Genomic DNA, 16,557 nt, shown 5'->3' with positions numbered 1-16,557 from the left:
TTGGCTGTATATTTTTAAATCAGTGGACTCCATAAAATAGCCTAGGCACACAATATTTTAAGGGAATCTATTCATAAGCAGTAGATTATTTTGAATTCAGAATAACAATCAAATATTAAATAACTAAACTCCAATTCAAAAATTTAATTCTGTATTTCTTGGCTAAAAATCAGATGACAAATTTAATTCGTAGGCCTCCAGGCAAACATTTCAGGAATGGTTCCCAACTTTTGTTATTAATAATATTAACAGGTCCCCAGGAGAGATGGCTTTCTTTAGTAGGTCCCTTAAAATATCCAGCCACTTGGGCATTAGCATTCCTTGTCTTGTGTTAACTTGTTAAGGAGTTAACGTTTCATACATAGAAAGCCCTGAAAAAATATATATTTAAAGAGAAATGCTGACATGGTCTTAATTCCTCCAGCACTGCTGCAACATCTGTTAACTGTAGTCTGACATTTAATAAAATATATGGACTTGCCATAGCAATGTCTGCAACACAAAGAGTATATGTGTTTCTAAGATAAAGAAAACTTTTTCTTTTAAAGAAACATACAAAAATATGTTAGTGATAGGCACCAATGAGATATTCTGCAAAATGGAAATGTGTATAGCAGCAATATTTTAATATGAGACCATAGAATACTTCTAAACCCTTAGAAAATTTCTAAGTTACTTATTATTATTACTTTACAAAAGGAATCTTAAAGGGTAATATTTGGATGCATAATATTGACTCTGGCAAAAAACACAAAACCATACATGTAAGAATTTGGGGTCATGACTGTCACTTTAGAAAAAGCATAATACGTAAATATAATGTCTTTGTTTTCTTTTGCCTGACACTTTCTGTATGTCTGAAGTATAATTTGTGAAAAGTGAACCTCAAAAAACTTTAAAAAACAGACAAAAAACATTCTATACCTATTTCTAAAGTATATGCATAAAACGTTGCTTCAACTTCCATAGAAATAAAAATATGGGCAGCTGATTAGGCCTTCTTTCGGCCTCAATCAGCATATTTGGTGGCCTAAACCTTATAGGGAATTTGAAGCCTACCACACTTGACTGTTTCCCCATTTTCCCTATTTAGAAGGTGTGCACTCATTTATTTTTGCTCAGTTAATTCTAGTGGAGAATAAAGGAGTAATAAAAAATGTATTCACATGGCTACTGAACGGTTTTCTAAATTTTTTTGCAAAACAAAATATTTATAATGGTAGAAACTCAGAAATACATGCATATATATTAGTCTTACTGAGAGAATTACAAAGGGGCACCAAATGGGCTTTTAATTTCAATTCTGATGAAAAATTCAGAAAGTAACTATGTAGGAAGTAACAGCTCAGAGGTATTGGGAGATCTTGGCATAGAATAACCTCTTACCCAGTTGAGGGAATCAAATTCCTGAAAAGTCCATGACCGGAAAATTTCAGGTTGAGTAGCTTAATAGCTTAAGGGGAAGATATGGTTTATGCAGTTGGGGCCAGGCTTGTGTATATCTGTAAAACATTTTCACACAAATAAAAGTAAAAAAAAATCGCCAATGATATTTTTACATAGTTTTAAGTGGCAATAATAAATACAATTAAATTTTGAGTTCCCACCTTTTGCTCACTAAAAAAGTTTCTAGAGTGGTTCTGTACAAGAGTTCCAACAACAGCAAACTCATACGACTTTGTTGTAGATAAACACATACCAGGGGAAATGTTTGGCCTTTTTCTATCAAGACATCCAATGCCTTTTTGATTTTATGGATTAGAGGAATTGTCTCCTGCTTGCTAACTCCCAGTGTTGGTTCAGGAACAGGACTCACTTAGATGCTTGACAGGGAGAAACTTCTGATAACTTTAATTGACCTACTAGGTCTAGATGAGTAGATATTTCTCAAGCTTGTTCCTCTGCCTCTCAAAGCAGAGGTTTTTAACCTGGTGCACGAAAATGATATCACAAGGTACAAATTGCCAACCCTTCTTGCACTTATTGTTGCTCCCTCCCCTCAAACCAAAACCCAGTTCTAAGGCCTTACCCGAAGCCCCAGGAGCCTCTTATGTCTTCTAAGCCTTTAGACAAAAGGATCTCCTCTCACTGTGCTTCCATTTATATTCCCTTTCTATCAGTGAGCCCCTGGGTCTTACTCTTTTTCTCTTAATTATTCTTAATCAGACTGACTGGGATTTGCATATATGATGTTAAATTCATGCAACTTCCTAAAAGATACATTGAAGCAAATTCATACTATGATTTTTGCATAGCTGACTGCAGTTAAAATTAATTCCTATTAGTAAAATTACTTACATATACTAATAAAGTAATAGAAAATTATTATTAATAAAGGTTATATGTTCTTTAAAAATATTTTCTAGTATAGGTGAATTGAGTAAACATAAAGTTAAATTTGCTTATTTTTTCAAGAGTTGAATAGAATAAAGAGAAATAATACAAAAGTGAGAAGATGACAGGTTTTTGTAAAAGTTTGCTTTTGAGTTTCGTCTTGGGAAAATAAGACCTGCATGTTCATCTGTCATTGTAGTAGGGAGAGCATGTAAGTGTGACCTTCATAATCCATGCTAGCATTTGTTTCTTATGAGATAATCCAATGGTTTGTGTCTTGCTGTCACTCATCTTCTGGGAGTATTCTGTAAACTATTGGTAGGTTACAGGGGCATGTCAGTGAGTTCTGCCACACTAGAGTCTTAAGAGAAGCAGCTTAGACAAAACCTATGAACAACCTCTATATGAGTCATATTTTCATTCATTCCAAACCAGTTCCCTATTTTATTTAAATATTATTTATATGCTGATTATTTTAGCTAAATCAGATTTGCAGAATGAGAAAAGCAAGTAAATTTTTCCTTAAACATGATTTTTCATGATCCTTCGCAAAAGTGTTATAATCTAGACCCCAAAGTGAAAGGTCTGATTACTTAGTTTTGGTAATATAGTACAACTCATTTTTACTTCTTTATTATGAAAAAATTTAAATTTAAACATAAGTAGATGGAATAATATAAGGAACCCTCAGCTGGCATTATCCAATATCAACCGTGGCCAATCATTGCATCTAAACCGCTGTGCCCCCTCTCCCATTATTTTTAGGTAAATCCCAGATACATAATTGCATAATAAATATTTCTATGTATATCAGTAATAGAAAAATACTTTTAAAATGTAGCCATGTGGGACAATTTAAAAAATCAAAACAACACTTAGTGTTTACTGGTTATATCTTGCAATCTTACCGAAAGTTAAGCAAGTGCCTCTGGGTGAGTAGACCAGTACATTTTGAAACCTGATTGAAAGGACACTTCAGACAGGCTGAGTTCTTTCAGGAAGAAATGTTAGGTAAATCATGGGTATTAAAGTGGAATTGATCAAAATTAGGCAACATATAGCCTGGAGGATCCTCAGGGCAACAGAAGAAGAAATGACAATTTGCAATTTAAAAAAAGGGAATCAATTTTATGAGGGTTAGATTGAAGAAATCAGAATTTTGGAGTTTGAGAATGACATTTTAAAAGTCATGTAAATCAACACAATTCAGAATATGGGTAATTCTGTAAGACAACTAGATTTCATCATCAAATCGTAAGATGTGGAAAAAAGACATGAGAAGTTATTAACTCTGAGGACTGAAAGAGACTTAAAAGACTTATCAACCAATGAGAGTGAGAACCCTGTTTGGATTCTGATTCAAACTAACTAAGGGGAGGGAGGGGGAGAGAGAGAGAGAGAGAATACGAGAAATAAATGAACACTGCATGAATAATTGATAATATTAAGAAAATGTTGGTTTGATGAATATGCTAATTACCCAGATTTGATCATTACACATTATATATATGTATCAATATATCATTCTATACCAATTATTAAATACCAATTAAAAATTAAAATAAGAAAATAAATGTTGGTTATATTTAAGATGTGATGATATTTTAGTTATTCTTAAAGAGTTCTTTTCTTTTTGAGATACATAGTGATCATTCATGGATCAGATTATATGATGACTTAGTTCGTCTTGGAAATAATTTAGTAATGATTGTGGTGGGGTAGCAGAGGAGAAAAGATGTGAGTATAGATAAACTACAACAGACAAGTATTGATTATTGTTGAAACCAAGTGAAGCTGGAGATTCATTACACTATTCTCTGTACTTGGGAATGTTGAAAAATTTCCCAATTGAAAAGATTTGCTTAAATTTCCTAGTTTGGAACTACTACACATAGTTTTCTTGATAGTTCCCTCGAAAGTTTAAAAGAAGAAAGAAGATACTACAAATTCTTTCAGTCAACCAGAAGTATTAATTAACTAGCACTCTTGAGTTGTGCCATTATAGATGAAATTTATAATGATGACTCCGAGGCACTCTGAAACATTGAAAAGTTAAATTATGTGCAACAAAATTTTGATTTTAAAGTGGGCCTCACTGTGTTATTTTAACAGCTTTATTGAGGTATGACTGATATAAAACAAATTATACATACTTAATGTATACAACGATGAGTTTGGACATGTCTATACACTTGTGAAACTGTCACCATGGTCAATGTAATAGATACATCCATCACCTTCAAAAGTTTCTTTGTGTCCTTTTGTTTAGTTTTGTTTGAGATAAGAACACTTAACATGAAATCTACCCTATTAACAACACTTTCGTGCCTAATGATAGGCATTATGCTATACAGCAGATCTCTAGAACTAACTCATCTTGCATAACTAAAACTTTATGCCAGTTTAAGAGCAACTCTCCATTCCCCACTTCTTCCAGCCCCTGGTAACCACCATTCTATTCTCTGCTTCTGAGTTTGACTACTCTAGCTACTTCATATAATTGGAGTCATGCAGGATTTGTCCTTCTGTGACTGGCTTATTTCACTTAGCATATTGTTCTCCAGGTTCATCCATGTTGTCACAAATAGCAGGATTTCCTTCTTTATCAAGGCTGGGTAATATTTCATTTTATGTATATACCATGTTTTCTTTATCTATTCATCTGTCCATGGACATTTGGGTTGTTTCCATAACTTGGCTATTGTGAATAGCGCAGCAATGAATGTAGGAGTGCAGGTATCGTTTTGAGATTTTGATTTCAATTCTTTTGGATACATACCCAGAAAGTGGGATTGTAGGATCATATAGTAGTTCTATTTTTAATTTTTTAGGAACCTCCATACTGTTTTCCATATTGCCTGTACTAATTTATATCCGCACCAACAGTGTACAAGAGTTCCCTTTTCTCCATATGTTTGCTAACATTTGTTATCTTTTGTGTTTTTGATAATAGCCATCCTAATGTGTGTGTGGTGATATTTCATTGTGATTTTAATTTGCATGTCCTGATGATTACTGATGTTGAGCATCTTTTCATATACCTGTTGGCCATTCATATGTCTTTTTGAATAAATGTCTATTCAAGTCCTTCGATCCTTTTTTAAATCATGTTATTTGTTATGTAGGTGTTCCTTATATATTTTGGATATTAATTTCATCAGATACATGGTTTGCAAATACTTTCTCCCATTCCGTAGGTTGCCTTTTCATTCTATTGATTATTTCCTTCGCTGTGCAGAAGCCTTTTAGTTTGATGTAGTACTGCGTGTCTATTTTTGCTTTTTTGCCTGTGCTTTTGGTGTCATATCCAATAAATCGCTGCTAAGACCAATGTTAAAAAGTTTTCCCCTATGTTTTATCCTAGGAGTTTTACAGTTTCAAGTCTTACATTCAAGTTTTTAATCCATTTTTAGTTTTTTGTTGTTTGTTTATGATGTGAGATAAAGGTCCAATTTCATTCTTTTGCATGTGGATATACAGTTTTCCCAACATCATTTGTTGAAGAGGCTGTCTTTTCCCTATTGTGTGTTCTTGGGACCCTTGTTGAAGATCAGTTGGCCATATATGTGTGGGCTTACTTCTGGGCTCTCTATGCCATTCTATTGATCTATCACTCTCTTTATGCCAATACCATACAGCTTTTGTTGTCTTGTTTGTTTTTTGGTACCATATTTTTTCAGTTACTATAGCTTTGTAATATATTTTGAAATCAGGAAGCATGATGGCTCCAGCTTTGTTCTTTAATAAAATCACTTTGGCTGTTTTGAGTCTTTCATGGTTCCATATAAATTTTACGATTATTTTTCCTATTTCTGTAAAAAATGCCATTGGGATTTTGATGAGGACAGCATCGAATTTGTAGCTCACTGTGGATAGTATGGGCATTTTAACAATGTTAAGTCTTCCATTCCATTAACCCAAGATGTGTTTCCATTTATTTTCTGCTTTAATTTCTTTCATTGACCTTTTATAGTTTTCAGTACATAGGACTTTTACCTCTTTAATTACGTTCATTCCTAAGTATTTTATTCTTTTTGATGTTACTATAAACGTGATTGTTTTGTTAATTTCCTTTCAGAATAGTTCATTGTCAACATATAGAAATCTAACTGATTTTGTATGTTGATTTTGTATCCTGCAACTTTACTGAATTTGCTTACTGGATTCAAGAGTTTATTGTGGGGTCTTTAGGATTCTTCTACATGTAAGATCATGAAATGTATGCATATGAAATGTGCATGTATGCACCACACCCCTTAATTAGTTTTTTTGACATCTTTGGGAGGGTGTTATTTTGACACACACGTACACATAGGGTTCCAATCACTTAACAAAGGGTAATTATTTAAGATACAGTCACAGGAATAGAATAAAGCTAGAATCTCTTACCAAAAATAAAATCTGTGCCAAACGTACATATTTTTATGAGACCTAAGATGGGAAGACTCCTTCTACTTGTTTCTATCTCAGTGGGTGGGCAACTGGAGATTCTCTCTTCCTAGTTGATAGGCATAAAGGGACCCTAACCCTTCTTATGACAGCAATTAGGGTTGAGAGACAACTTACTCAAAGACCAAAGCTAATAAGGTCCTGGCATGATAGCTGAGCCAAAACTCACAACCCACTGTCTAACTTCTGAGCCCAGCTCCTAAGACAGTCCATCACCACTGGGCACCTACTTTATGTTGAACATGATTCGTAAGATAGGATCCCTGTCTCCAAGACATGTGGAACTGAACTGGAGAGCTGAGGCAAATAGAGTAGGTTTTGTATAGGAAGAATGGTGTGACTTCAGAGACAGAAGAGTGGATTCCAGGCAGGGGACATGGGATCAGAAGTTTGACCTTGGAAACAACAAACAAGAGTCTACTTCAGCTAAAATAGAATGTTTGTATAGAGTTTGGCTGAGGTTGATCTTGACTACCAGATTAAGAAGTTTAAACTTTAAGGAATTTTGGTATAAAGAATAATGGAAAGCATTATATTTGGTTTAATTCTTCAATGTGGATACCATGATAATATTATGAAATAGTTTTAAAGTAATTATGCAACATACACAGTTTAACATATAGTTTAAAAGTAATTATACAATGCACATAAGGCATTTCTATTTTACTTTTCTTTCAAAAACTGCATTACTTCCCTTCAAAGAAAAAGCTTTAAAAAATCAGAAAACAACCCTCCCATCACCCTGTAAAAAACAATGCCTGCAATGTTGAGCATCATAGTCAATATATTTACATTTCTTATCACACCTTCCTAATGACTGTCATCATTAGTCAAATAAGTAAACAGTATAAGAGCGGTATGCAAAATTCAGTGGGTCTTTTGTTTGGTCTCGTGACTTACAGAGAAGTGTTCATTCCCTCAAGTTTATAGGATTAAATTATCTGCCCTGCTCACACACACAGGAGATATGACCCAGAAGAACAGCCTGCAAAGCAATGTGAGATATCTAATGTTTACTTAAAATAAAATACATTATAAAGACAGCACAAATGATTCTATTCCATTTCAAAAGACTCAGAAAAGCAGATCTACCTATAAAAAGAGTTATAAATTATTTTAGCTGTGATGTTTCTTCATGTTGAGACTTTGGAACCACCATTGCCAGCTACACTCCATCCTTTCCCAAGATTTAGGACAAGGAATATTTTTCTGGTAACAGAAATCATTAAAACGGAGACTCAGGGCAATGCATTCAGTTAAACTCAAGTCTAGTCATGGCTCCAGACTGACTGTTTCGTTCTGTGAATTGACAATATGTCTCTGAAATTCCAGAATGTGAAATTCTGAAACCTCAACGGGATATTTACAAATGCTTTCAGATAGTAGTGGATATTTTGTTCTCTTCTCTCTTTGGAGGTGGGAGGAATTCTTCAATGGGTACGGGCTGAAGGGAGGGATTTAGCCTAAGTCTTCCAGGTACTATTCAGAAGTGATGCATTTCCCTTGGCTAGTTATAGCCTCCAGTTTCAAGTTTTCTCATGCTTGTGAGCATGCAGATAAAGAATAACATTTCATTTTAAAACCTGATTTGAAGGGACCTCTGGGAGACCTCCTCCCAGCAGCAGATGAGGTGGAGGTGAAAGTAGTGTAACACTGACAGTCTCTGAACCTGAACATCTGCCCTTGATAGTTGCCCTTGGGCTAAAGATGCTGTTTTGGGCTCTGGGTGACCCCTGTCAAACCCAATAGCTACTCACTGTCATTTCCAGCCATGCCACTGTCCCTCAGTTGGCAGTATGTGTCTGAGCATAGATTGGCAGGGAACTTCCGATTGCAGAGGCATTGTTTTGATTCATTTCAAGAACTCTGAAATGTCTTGACTAAGGTAAAGTAACAGATTACTGTACCAATGTAAAAATTTTAAAAGGTACTAGATTTTATACCTTATTGTCTAAGTACATACTTTTTTTCTGTCCTGTTCCTTTTCTCCTTTCCAATCCTCCAGTGTTTTAAATGAAGATGGAGTGTATACATTCTTTTGCCCTAACACAAACAAATGTCATTTTGAAAATAAAAATATTCACATTTCGTCCTCATACTTTTCACCTCTTCAAGTGCCCTCAAGTACCTCCTTAATCCCACTGAAGTTCCAAGTTTCACTGATTTAAAAAGCAAAGGAAAATGTGCAGCACTAGATAGAGTCAAACAACTGGAATGCTACTTAGCATGAAAAACGACCAAACTATCCATCTACTCAATAACTTGCATGGATCTCAAGAGCATCAAGTTGAGTGTAAAAAGAAAAAAACTCAGTCTCAAAAAGATCACATGCAGTATGATTCCATTTATATAACAGTTTCAGAACGATGAAAATATAGAGATGGAAAACAAGTGGTTGCCGGGGTAGCGAGGAGCAGGTGGAGATAATGATAAAGAGGTGGAACAAGGGAGATCCTATGCAAGATACAGGTGGAAGTTCTGCATCTTGACAGGCCTATAGTGGGTCAGATTGCACAAATCTACACATGTGGCAAAATGGCATAGAACCTATACACACATTATTCCAATGTCAGCTTCCTGGGTTTAATATTATACTAAAGTGTGTCAGATGTAACCACTGGAGGAAACCAGGTGAAAGGTTTAGGTGGCCTCTCTGTGCAACTGGATGCAAATATATAATTACTTTAATATACAAAGTTTAAATGTCAGCTTCCTGGGTTTAATATTGTACTAAAGTGTGTCAGGTGTAACCACTGGAGGAAACCAGGTGAAAGGTTTAGGTGGCCTCTCTGTGCAACTGGATGCGCATCTATAATTACTTTAATATACGAAGTTTAAATGTCAGCTTCCTGGGTTTAATATTGTACTAAAGTGTCTCAGATGTAACCCCTGGAGGAAACCAGGTGAAAGGTTTAGGTGGCCTCTCTGTGCAACTGGATGCAAATCTATAATTACTTTAATATACAAAGTTTATATATATATATATTCCTTACAGATGCCTCTGTACAGAAAGAATAATGAAATATAGCATAGTGGCACATGCCAAAAATGTGTCAGATACCTTCTTTAAAGCATACTGTTACTAAAGAATTACTAAAGTATTGCTTCAAAAGATAAGAAGGAATAAAACAGTAATGACTGCATTCTCAGGACTGCAATAAAATAGCTCTGTTTTCCAGTGTTCTCAACCTTTGGATTGCTTTTCAGGCATTCACAAAGCAAAGTGGGAAACACGAACCCTTTTAGTTAGATCACTTTAACAATAGAGGTCAGTTTGGTCATACGGTTTTAAAGAATACTCTGCATCCATGAAACACATTCTTCCCATTTGGAAAAATTCCAGAAACAAGACTATAGCCTGAATAGCACTATCTAGCATGCACGAAACGCTTCTTAAAAGCAAGGACTGCCACAGCCTCTCTTCTTAATGAATCCCTCCCACCCACCTCGTTTTTCAGTGCTTTGCAGTATGTCTTTTTCTCTTTCCCCTTCCACGTTCGTCTCACCCACTCTCCTGGACCCTCTAACCAAGTTGCCACGCAAAAGCAGCAAGCAAACCTGTGTGAGTGGGGTGTCCCGAGGCGGCAGCCTCCCGCGATCCTCCGTGCACGCCACCACCCGGCTCATGCTCCAGGCGCTGCGCACACCCCAGTGGCCGCGCAGGACGTGCGGTCACTGGAGAGCCCCCAGCCACGCCCCTAGATGCTGCTGGGCGGCCTGCAGGAGTACCAACATTGCAGACAGAACAGCGACCCATCCTGCCGTAAGCCAAAGTTGCCTGTTGGTAAATTGCGTCTTTTTTCTTTTTCTTCAACATCTTTATAGTACCGCGAGTGTACCCAGTGTTATTAAATTATGCCAAAACAAAGAGCAAAGTCCCTGCCCTTAGGAGTATGCAGTGTAAAATGAATAAATGACGCAAGGCAAAATGACAGGACAAACACAGGGTGGGTAGAAAGAGTTACGAGTGAAAGGGAAGGTAGAATCAATAAGACTTTCACTGGACCAAAACATGGAAAGGCTGTTAGGGCCCCAAATCTTCATAGCAGATTATAGAAATGAAGAATTGCGATAATATCTATAGTAGCAATCCTATTTTATTGAGTGTTTACGTGCCATGCAGTATCATCATCACAATAATTCTATACCATAGCTGTTGTTTTAAAAAGTGCCAGATATGATTCTAAATGTTTTACAAATATTCACTAATTTGATCCTCCTAAAATCCCTGTGAGGTAGGAACTATTATTTTCCCCATTTCAGAGATGAGTGAAGCAATAAAGTGGACTGACTTGCTCAAGGTAACTCAGGCAAAAAGTGGGAGAGCCAAAATTGGAACCCAGGAAGTTGGATGGTAGAGTCAAGATCTGAGCCCAGGAAGCCCAACTTTATGATGGCATTAGGATTCATATCCACATTACCTTGCCTACCAAGCTTATACTCTTAATCATGTGCAATCATGCAAATTAAGTAAACAATTTAAAAGTATTTGTATTGACTATAAACAATGCACAAAATCATTTTGCAAAGGCCTTTAGTAGGTCCATGAAAAAAATGTTTATTTGAAGAATATTTTCTGTCAAAAAACAGAAAGAAACATGTTTTCTTTCTTCCTTCATTCATTCAACAAACATGTACCAGTGTCTGTTTATACCAGGCACTGTGTTAGGCATCAGGGTGACAGTAGTGAACAAAAGAGACAAAATTAAGGGGAAACAAGGGAACTGAGATGATAGTCACTTTAATGATGAATACACATTAGATTTATTGGGAACAATAGGAAGAAATAGCCAACAAGAAATAATCATATACAGGGAATGACATTCTCTGGGCTGCACTGTCTGGCATGAGTATTATTTAGTCCTTTTTTCCATCTCCTCTCCTTTTTCCTTTGTTTTAGTTATGATAGAGGAAATCACGCTATCAAAAAACATTTCATATGGACATTTGTTAACATTTCAAATAATGCTTTGGGTGGTAGAAGTAATTGAATTCCCTTCCTAATAACATTATGACCAAGAGTATTTTACAAGCATGGATATGGTAAAGAGGTATGCAGACCTCTGAGCTTGGAATAAAAACCTGGAATAATAGATCCTTACAAAACAAAAGTTGTCAAAGTCTGTTATGAAAACCCAGGATCTTGACTGGCATAAACATCTACTAAAAAGATAAAAGGATAGCATTTGTTACTGTCATTCAATTCCCTACATCACCTTTTAAAAATACATTTGTACTTCCTGACTCTGCTATAATATACTAAAATGAAAAATATAGCCATTAAAAACTAAAATCAGAAGAGAAATCCCCTCCACCGCTCCCCTCATAAAAGCATAGAAGAACATTTGTTTGGATTTTGTTGTATGTTTGTGTAAATTTTATCTATGCTAAAATAGAATATGCCCTTGAGAACCAGAAAAATAATTTGGTTTTCCCTCAAATGGAAAGATAAGACTTTGTTGTCTTATCTTTCCATTTGAGCACTGGTTTTAAATCCTAACATTAAAAGCAATCAAAAAAGCTGTAGGCTTTCTATTATGGGACCATAATAAAATAATAAAATGTGTTGCTAATTCCTATGTTCAGTTACTTTGTTCTGTTAGCACAGGTAACTTTCAAAATTCAGAGGAGGGGCAGAGCTAAGGGACACTTGCAGAGAGAATGTGCAAGGATCTCCCTGACCACACCTCCCTCCCCAGCCTCCTCCCAAGCATTCTCTACTGACTAAGAGTACTGAACTCTTAAATTCCTGAACTGACTCCCTCCTTATCCTTTCTCAGTCTGGTCTCTCCACTGAGAGTCCTTTCCTCACATCCTCCAATTCTTTGCCTGGCTAACTTTTATTTCTACTTCAAAACCTGGTCTTGAAATGTTCCCTGACCCCTTTCCTCAGCCAGGTTCTCTGGTAGAGTATTCAAATCTGATTTTTCCTTTTTTTTATTTTTTTGTTTGTTTGTTTTGTTGGTTGTTTGTTTGTTTGAGATGGAGTCTCGCTCCGTCGCCCAGGCTGGAGTGCAGTGGCATGATCTTGGCTCACTGCAACCTCTGCCTCCTGGGTTCAAGCAATTCTCTTGCCTTAGCCTCTCGAGTATCTGGGACTACAGGCGCACGTCACCACATCCAGCTAATTTTTGTAATTTTTAGTAGAGATGGTGTTTCACCATATTGGTCAGGCTGGTCTGGAACTCCTGACCTCAGGTGATCCACTCTCCTCAGCCTCCCAAATAGCTGGGATTACAGGCATGAGCCACGGTGCCCAGCCTTTTCCCTGGTTTTTAATCATGCTGTATTGCAAATGTTTCCTTATCTATTCTTTCCTCCAGTAGACTCATTCATTGTTCCACAAATATTTCTTGAGCACCTGGTATTTGCCCAGCACTGTGCTAGGTGCTAGGAAGATAGGAATAAAAGAAACTCCCTAATATAGTTCTTTGAAGATAGTAACACTTGATAATTATTTATGGAATGAATGAGTGAAATTAGGTCATTATATACACAGTGGAAGGAAGAACTAAGAGAGACATGAAAGTGATTCTGTTTTTCCATTTCTCCTATCTCTCACACCATACTGTGTTATGTAACACATTTCTAACACCCTTGTTTCCTTAAGTTTTTGTTCTCCTCCCTCTGGTTGTCTTTATTTTACTGCTGTCTTTATTGCAACAAGCAGGAGCTTTTGCATAGGATGAATTTTATTCTAATATCAGCATTGTTACTTACTAGCTTTGTGACTCTTGGCTCTTTCCTTAACCTCTTCAATTTCCTGTCTGTAAAACAGAGATAACAAATACCTATAGAATAGAGTATCATGTGAAGGTTAAATGAGATTCACATTAAAGGGCTTAGTATAAAGACTGGCTCTTAAAGCACCTTTCCTTTCACTTGTCCCTCCCCTACTTCTACCTCTTATCCTTCCTGCAGAACATCATCAGGGCAGTAGCGGCTTGCAAGATGATTTCAATTGATAGGTGGAAGCACATTTTTTAAAACTGTGTAATCATTTTGATACATTATTGTTTTGATGTATATAAAATATATAACAGCCTTTGATTTTTATAGAAATATTTGCTTTGGATATGTAAAAAGTAAAAAAAAAAAAAGGAGGGTTAAGGTTCTAAAAATAGGATAAGGCAAAAAGAAAAAAACAACGTCCACAAGCTGTTATGTGTACATCACAAAGTCCACAAGCTGTTAAGTGTACTGTGATTGTCCTCACCACGTTTGTGCTGATAAACTGACATGGAACACAGGTACACTATTCCTTTCTCAAATGTCATTTATATAGAAAAAAGTCCAGTCCTAAGACTGCAAAGATTCAGAGAGTCCAGCTGCGTGATCATGTCTTTAGCTTGCTTGGAATAGGATTAGTCTGTAATAGAATAAGAAGTCAGCCCCAGGTCCTTAGAAGTCACCTGTCCAGCTCTGCCCTTGATAAAGAACAAAGAATTGTTCATTTACGTTTATGAACAATTAATGCCCAAGTAGAACTTCCAAAATACTTTGTGTTCTTCACACTGTGTATCTCCATTTTCTGATCTATAAAATGGGTATAATAATAGAATCTATCTCATAAGATTGTTATGAAGGTCAAATGTTAACATAAAGGAAGTACTTAGAAACATATAATGTAAAAGTTCCTACATATGTGTGAGCCGGAATTACCATTAATCTAGTTCAGACCAGCCTCCAGCTTGCCTCCTGTCCCAGCAGCCTCCAAAAAAAGTTATTTATCTCTTTACACCACCAATCTTCCAGCCTTTTGTTGCTTTGTGATAAAATAAGCCTGATAAAAAGTTTCCTTTCTCTGGACACTGGTATTCAGAAATATGGAAAGATCCGATATTCTTTTCAATGTCTCTATTTTTGCAGACTTCTACCCAAAACTTAGATTTTCTATAGATTTATTTGTTAGAATTTAAGAAATTCTCTCTCTCTCTCTCTCTCTCTCTCTCTCTCTCTCACACACACACACACACACACACACACACTCTTCTTGTGTTGCACAGGAAAGAGTTCACCAATTTCAGCGACTTTTTAGGAGACTTGCTTGTAGTGGGAACAACAACAAAATACAACATAGGCTGATTTCTCCCACCCCCTGCTAGGCCCTGGAAATTGAGATCTATGTGTAGGATGCTCTCTTTACAACATAACACATTTTAGCCCTAATGATTATGTCACAGCTACCCAGAAGCAAAAAAGGATGGCTGTAGGATAGCTAGAATCGGGAACAGGCCATCCACTGTTGAAGCTCTGGCCTCTTTCCGCTTCCTTTAAGGTGAGAAACTGCCTGCCCACCCGCCCCCGTCCCCACAACTAAGTGGATAACCAAGCAGTGGGTCCTTTAGCCTTGGAGGATGGGGCTCTGGGCTAGGGAGAGTCTGCGGGAAGTGCCTGCCAGGATGGGCTTATTGCTCTAGAGCCACTCCTACTACCTTCACACTGTGCATTTAAGACCTCGGCATTTAATATCTCCCTGAGACAGGTAGAGATGCAGCTTTTACTCTAAGAAATAGACAAGCGCCAACCTGTCCCGGCCCTAGCCGGGAGATTCACAAGTGCTCAAGTTCACAAGTTTCACAAGTGCCCGCATCACTGCCTCCTGCAGTCCTCTGCAAATGCCCTGGCACACCCGCGACCACGTATCCCTGAGTTTCCTAGCTTAGTTCACCCATTTTCCTCCAAGTCAGCAGCCCGGTGAGCATTCCAGGGTCAGTCCTGGTGCTCAAAGTAAGGGCAATCTTCCATCTCTGCCTGCTGGATCACAAAGAGGAGCTGGGAGATTCGCCGTTTTCCCCCACAACCGGCACCTGCCCTGGCCCAGAGCGCAGCGTCCACCTGTACCACCGCTAGATGAAGAGTCCCTCACCGCGCGCTGCCTGGGCGCACAGCTGGTGTGCCGCGCTCGCCACCTCTCCTGGACTCAAGGGTGCTCCCGGCTTACGCTTCTCGGGGCTTCCCGGGTCCGGGTTCCCTCTCCCCCCTCTCACTTTCTTCCTTCATTCGCTCTTCTCTCAATTTTTCCTCCATCAGCTCTAACTTGTAATCAATTCCCGCCTTCTGCCCCTCCTCCCTAGGCTTCTCTTAGCTCGGTTGCCGCGACCCCACTATCCGTCCCCGTTCGCATTTCTGCACCGCCCTGCCCTTCACTCCAGCGCGCAGCAGGCCGGGCAATCCGACCGCGCGGTAAGCCGCCCTCGGAACCGCTGGCGCAGTTTTCAGACTCGCCCACCGCCCAGAGACCAGGGGCCCACATCCAGCTCTGCTCTCGCCTTCTCCCTTGAAAGAGACTCCTTGGGGGCTCCCCAGGTCAGAGTACCCCGCCCGGGGAATCATGCTGGTCTCTGGGGCGACCCAGCTATCAGAGACGACAGGTCTATTTTAAGCCTTCCACCCAGTGTCCCCGACCTGAGGACGCGGGCGCGGGTCCAGGGACTCGGGTAACACCTTGCCAGCAGGATCCCGGGCGGTCGCGGAGCCAGCTCCCGCCGGGGAAGTCGGGCCTCTCAGCCAGGCAGGCGGCGCGGCCACGGAACGCAGTCCCAATACAACCAACTCGAAATCCAACAGCCCAGGGAATCCCAGTGCGGGAGGCGGAGGTGCCCCATACCCCAGCCCCCCTGGAATAGGCTACCTTGGCACAACCGCTTCTCCTTGAAAAGAAGTCACACATGAGCCCGCCCAATCAGTCTCTTCCCTCCATGTGCCCTAGTTTACGTTATTTCTAGTCAACCGAATCATTAGCCTGCAATAACCCACCCAAAGCGTGAATGT

At 38.3% G+C, this 16,557-nt stretch overlaps 1 protein-coding gene across 3 annotated transcripts in view; it reads right to left on the bottom strand.

Annotated features, from left to right (window-relative positions):
- Positions 1 to 10,452, bottom strand: part of SLC38A4 (solute carrier family 38 member 4) — a 61,288-nt gene extending 50,836 nt beyond the window's left edge. The window contains exon 1 of one of the 3 annotated variants that reach the window (XM_509020.9): positions 10,342 to 10,452. The gene's annotated coding sequence lies outside the window, so the exon portion shown is untranslated. The remainder of the gene's footprint in view (positions 1 to 10,341) is intronic. The other 2 variants (XM_063785712.1, XM_009425538.5) reach the window with 2 other exon arrangements.
- Between the last annotated feature and the right edge of the window lie 6,105 nt (positions 10,453 to 16,557).

This window comes from Pan troglodytes, chromosome 10 (assembly GCF_028858775.2).
Source record: "Pan troglodytes isolate AG18354 chromosome 10, NHGRI_mPanTro3-v2.0_pri, whole genome shotgun sequence".
Classification (NCBI taxonomy): Eukaryota; Metazoa; Chordata; class Mammalia; order Primates; family Hominidae; genus Pan; species Pan troglodytes.
Note: the sequence above shows the minus strand (reverse complement) of the source record. Positions and strands in the feature narration are given on the sequence as shown.